Raw genomic sequence first — 6,261 nt, 5'->3', positions numbered from 1 at the left:
TCGACTATTCTTCTCTGCAAGTGACCCCTGACCTTGGCTAGTTTAATGGATTCGCTGTCTGCCATTACTCCTCATTTCCGTGTTCTCCGCAGCCAGCACCCATCTCACGACCCTCCGTTTGTCTGCAGCCAAGTCTGTCCCCACCACTAGGGGCAACAGTGAAAAACAGCCCTTCAGAGCAGACTCCGGGTTTTGTGGTATTGGCTGCTGGAGTTCCTAACATTATAACCGGCCAGTGAAACACTGGAGAGGATTATTCATGGATGGAAGCTGGACGAATCCCTCTCCAGCCCAAGTTCTAGCTGGACAGATTCAAACCCTGTCTCAGATGGTCCAGGGATTGTCGCAACGCCTGTCGGCACAAGAGGAAGTTTCCAGGACTGCGCAAGCCCAACAAAGTTCTTTGGTACTTGCTCCAGAACCAAAGATGAATTTGCCAGACTGTTTCTCCAGTGAAAGGTCATTGTTCCGCAATTTTAAGGAAAGTTGAAGCTTTATTTTCTTCTAAGACCTCGCTCTTCTGGGTCAGAACAACAACGGGTCGGGATTATTATATCCCTTCTCCAAGGTGACCCCCCAGTCCTGGGCCTTTAGTTTACCGTCTGCCAGCCCTTCGCTTCTCTCTGTGGATACATTCTTTGACACACTGGGCCTTCTCTATGATGATCCAGATCGAGTGGCTTCGGCTGAGGCTCATCTTAGGGCTCTGAAACAGGGCCGACGCTCTGCTGAAGAATTCTGTGCCGAGTTCAGACGTTGGTCTACGGACAGTGAATGGAACGACCCTGCGCTTCGCAGCCAACTTCGGTTAGGTCTGTCGGAACAGATCAAGGATGCATTAGTACAATACCCTCCGCCAACATCATTGGAGGGCCTGATGCAACTCTCCATCAAAATTGATAGGCGGATCAGAGAGAGGAAAGCGGAGAAAGAGACACCGCCTGGCCTACCGTTTGTATTTGCTTTGGTACCATTGGACCCAGAAGAACCGATGCAATTAGGGGCTTACCGCCTCTCTGCAGAAGAAAAAGCCAGAAGACGTGGCACCAAAGGACACTTTTATCGCTCTTGTCCTAACAAGCTGGGAAAAGATCTGGCCTAGGAGATAAGGAAGAGTTTCACCTAGGTCTACAATTCATCTCCTCGAAAAATGCATTGTTGGTTCTCGCACACATCACTTATGGTGTCTATTCTGCAGACACCTCAGCTTTCATTGATAGTGGTGCTACTGGGAATTTTCTAGACATAGGCTTTGCTAAATCCTTAGGGATTCCTTTTCGAAATACCAGTACAGTTATTACTGTATGTGAGTTAGATGGAGAATCTCTCCCAGGTGGCAAGGTTGTGTATGAAACGCCACCATTACATCTAACAGTGGGAACCCTCCATTCAGAAACCCTGATTTTCTACTTGATTCACTGTCCATCTGTACCAGTGATACTAGGGCATCCCTGGCTGTGACTTCATAATCCTGTAATCAATTGGGCACAAGGGGAGATTACTCAGTGGAGGCCTTCGTGTTCTCAGTCTTGTTTGAAATTACCCCTCCGGATGTTGCAGTCCACTCCTGATTTACTACCTCCACAGTATCATGAATTCCGGGATGTCTTCTCTAAGAAAGCAGTGGACGCTTTGCCTCCTCACCGGGATTTCGATTGTGCCATTGACCTGATTCCTGGCACTAGGTTACCGAAAGGGAGGCTGTACTCACTCTCAGGCCCTGAAACCAAAGCCATGCAACAATACGTTGAAGAGAACTTGCAGAAAGGCTTTATTAGACTTCAAAATCACCCGTGAGAGCTCGCTGCTTCTTTGTCTCAAAAAAGGATGGTGGGCTACGTCCATGCATTGATTTTAGGGGCCTCAACAAGATCACTATTAAGAATACCTACCCCCTTCCGCTCATCTCGATTTTGTTTGACCAACTCAGAGGTGCGACCATCTTCACCAAGATTGACCTACGCTGGGCTTATAACCTCATCCGCATTAGAGGAGGAGATGAGTGGAAAACGGCATTCAATACTCAATCCGGTCACTATGAATATTCTGATATGCCATTCGGTCTCTGTAATGCACCAGCAGTCTTCCAAGACCTCATTAATGAAGTTCTCAGGGAATTTCTCAATCAGTTTGTGGTCGTGTATTTAGACGACATACTGATATATTTCCATTCATTGTCCGGCCGTTGTCAAGGCAACGGCCGGACGCCGAGTGTAAGAAGCGCTGCACCCCGGCAAGTGCTGAAGCCGGGCGCATGCGCTAATTGTCTGCCTGAGGGCTATTAATCTGGCCTTATCTGTTTGGCCCCTTAACTTGTCTTTCACCACAGGGATAAGCCCTGATTGGCCCATGTTACTATATAAGGCAGGGAGGGCTTAGCCTCCCTGCCGGTTATAGTGTTCAGTTGCCTGTCAGCTAGCCTGCTCCTGTATCGTGTTGGTGACAACCTGTGGATTGACTTCTTGTGTATGACCCCTGTCTGGACTTTGACTCTGCCTGTTTGCCAGTGACCCTTGACCTTTCAGCCTATAACTTGGATCTTGCTACCCTGCCTGTGACCCTGACCTTTGGCGTGTTTTTCGACTATTCTTCTCTGCAAGTGACCCCTGACCTTGGCTAGTTTACCGGATTCGCTGTCTGCCATTACTCCTCATTTCCGGGTTCTCCGCAGCCAGTACCCATCTCACGACCCTCCGTTTGTCTGCAGCCAAGTCTGTCCTCACCACTGGGGCAACAGTTAAAAACCAGAACTTCGGAGCAATCTCCGGGTTTTGTGGTATTGGCTGCTGGAGTTCCTAACACTCTTAGTGACTCATACTTATCTGAAATACATAAAACTACATTATGGAGCAAAGTATGTACATACTTCATTTTTGGATAATGATTCTCAGGTAAACAAATTATCATGAGTCACTGCAGCCTAAAACAAAGAGTGTTCCAATGATCCATTATTAATTTGTCTTTCAAGAGTAATTTTTCTATTTCTCTATCCCACCCCCCTTAATCACTAAGTCTATATTTCTTTTGTCTACCCTTGTCTGTGAGAAGAAAAGACAAGATAGTTATCTTTAAACAGCACATAAAAAAAACATTTTACTTCTTTACCATCGGCCAGCGATCAGGAAAGCAAACATATGACACATAAAACAAACAAGCCCTATCAACAAAATATACTTTTAAATCACTAATACTTACCACAGATTAACATTTACCACGCCTGATTGTAGATCTATAGGTATGACCTGACTTCTTGAGTTGGCTATAGTGCTCCCTCAAAACATTTACTGCTGTGAGGTGTGCAGGTGACTGTTGGAAAACCTCTGAGACTTGTGTGCGCCTTCTTTGTTGGTGTTTATGTGACCCTCCTCTAGGATTGTGTTTTTCTTTTCTACAATCCTTCCAAATATGTCCTTCTTCTTTGCAATTGAAACACTTCAAAGATTTCTGTTTCTTTTGTCCCTTATAGTGGTTTTTATAAATCTGAAGTTGAGAATGTAATCTTTCTTAAGCCTGGATACTCACCATCATTAGCCTATCACTCTGTGCTTTTTCTTTTTTACATATATTTTTATCATGTTCTACGGCATGCTCTCTAATTGCATTTACCGTGAGACCTCTCCAATTAGGGAAAGAGGTTTGTATCCAGGTCTTTAAATCCTCCGGAGACCGTCCATTAGTACTGCAACAGCTACCTCCCTATGATGTGCATTCTCCCTTATATCTGGTATCTCTGTGTACTTAGTCATGGCTGCTAGAGCCCTAGCGAAATAGTCAGTTGTAATCTCACTACCTTTTTGTTTGATAGTGAAAATTTTTCTCCAATCCACTATCACTGTAAAATATATGGCCAACTGTGTGATTATACGTCCAATATCGTCCTGATTATCATCCTCGGTTAAGGATTTATCCTCCTCCAACATACAGACCTTAATGAATTTTTGTATGTCAGTATCGAGAGGAAGACAGGCTCTAAACACCACTCGCCAATCTTTATTAGTAGGCTCATGTGCATTACCTAAATGTCTAATAAATTTCTGACACTTGGCCAAATCTTTTCTAGTACCAGGGAAATCAGACATAATTGTAAACAGTTCCGTCCTGGTCCATGGAAAATGTGTTACTACATGTTTCATGGGAACTACACCATCTCTGTCCGCCTTCTTATTGGGAACTGCTGTTGTGCGGACAGGATACAGACCTACCATATCACTAAATCCTGAACTAGTTGCTGGAATTGCTGTTGCAGTACAATGAGTGTCCCCCTTTCCATTAATTTCTATATTATTCTCACCAATTTCAGCCGCTGCCCCTGCTTGTGGAAACGTTCCCTTTCCTTGTCCGTGTACTGTTTCTTGTGTGTTACTGGCATGGGCAATGGCTGAAATGATGGTGGGTACATTTTCTTCTTCTAAAACATTACTCTCATCATAACTTAAGACATCATACAAATTATTCATTACATTTTTAAAATTTTTGGTATTGGCTGTACTTACCGCCCCGACCACATTTGTCGGGGGCGCGCTTGCGCTTAGTTCTCCATACTTTGCAACACACACTTCCAGAATGCTTGTTTCCGGTACGCTTATTTACGCTGAACATGCGCTTCCGTGCCACGTGTACCCTTCTTGTTGCCAAAATTTTAAACAGTCATCATGTTCAATTCTCATTTTTGTTGATTTAATCAACCGTACTTTATCTCTAACGTTATTTAACACCTCTGAGTCAAAACTACCTACATTTGGGAAAGGTTTCACACACTCCCGGGTCATCTTGACCCATTTGTCGCAGTATGCCATTGCATACGCACCATATTTATTATGCATAACATACTTTGCCGAACCAACCGGCCACTCATTAGGCAGCACACAATTGGCCATGTCTTCTTGGCCCTGAACGATTTCAACAGGTACGTCCCCTCAACTCCACTATCTGTTTCCAACTGTATACAACACTTTCCTGTCTCTTTTCAACTGTACTTACTCTTTCCTGTCTCCTTTCAACAGTACTTATATACAACAATTTCCTGTCTCCTTTCAACAGTACTTATTATGGCAAGAGCCCGCTACTGCTGAAGCACACGCGAACAACTTCTTCCTTTTTATGTAGTTTTATTGTCAGGATGGTAAATGTTTTGACACCGTACAGATTTCCCAGCAGTTCCTGGAGACCCTAAACGCTAGCTAGACATAGACCAGCTCTCTCAAGACCAGCCAGCTTTCCCAGCGTTGGTCTCAGTGAACAAATGACACAATCAAGCTTTTATACATGATACTCCTCCCCCAGCCTTAGCTTGATGGGCAGGTGACATACCCACCTTCCCTTTAAGGGGAAACGCCCATCACTGGCTCTGTTTGCACTAACAGACACACCCTGTCTGTTTACTGAGAGGAAGGAGCTTTCAAATCATGGAAGTTAACCAAACTTTAAACTATACAAAAGTCTTTACCTGGTTTAACCTCAATCTAGGTGCATAACTTTGCCAGTGTTTTATTCTGCTTGTATGCTTTCTCTGCATCTTGTCAGATAAATGCCTCCCTTTGTTACATTATATACCACGATTTCCTGTCTCCTTTCAACAGTACTTAACCCTTATCTTTATGCATAGCATTCGCATACACACACACAACCATTTGTTTTCTGCCCAGAAAATAGATTTCCCAAACAATGGTAATATCTTTTCAGAGGCTTTAGCAAGACATTATACTATACATATATAACAGACTATGAACACGACTGTTGAAACACGTGGCAGCAATAACGGAAGTTCATACACGCTAAACAGGAAGTACACATACGCTATGCAATGCAATACCTTTAAAACGCAAACTGACAATAAAAAGAAACATTTTTCTTTCTTGTCCCTAGATTCAAGTTAGCGTTCCTTCAGATTATGCAACAGTGGACATTCGGTTTCTCAACACAGAATGAACAACAGGTTTTGAACACATTGCGTTCTTTTCCGTATGTGACACGTCAATCCACCCTGTGACACTGAAATCCGTAAGCGTTGCATACCTTCCGGTAACGTAACCTCACCCATAAGAGCCCCCAAATTATTAAAGTAATTCTATCATTTTCAAATAAGCATTGCATAAAAGATTGTATTGTGTTTCCAAAGCACAAAGTAATTTATTTTAGCAGATGCAATAATTTAACAATTCAATACATGATTATAATAAAGTACAGCCAATACCAAAAGATAGATACATACTGCGCTCGTTTGTGCTCGCTGCGCTCCCACTGGCACCTGCCAACAGTATT

This window comes from Mixophyes fleayi, chromosome 2 (assembly GCF_038048845.1).
Source record: "Mixophyes fleayi isolate aMixFle1 chromosome 2, aMixFle1.hap1, whole genome shotgun sequence".
NCBI classification, from domain to species: Eukaryota; Metazoa; Chordata; class Amphibia; order Anura; family Limnodynastidae; genus Mixophyes; species Mixophyes fleayi.
Note: the sequence above shows the minus strand (reverse complement) of the source record.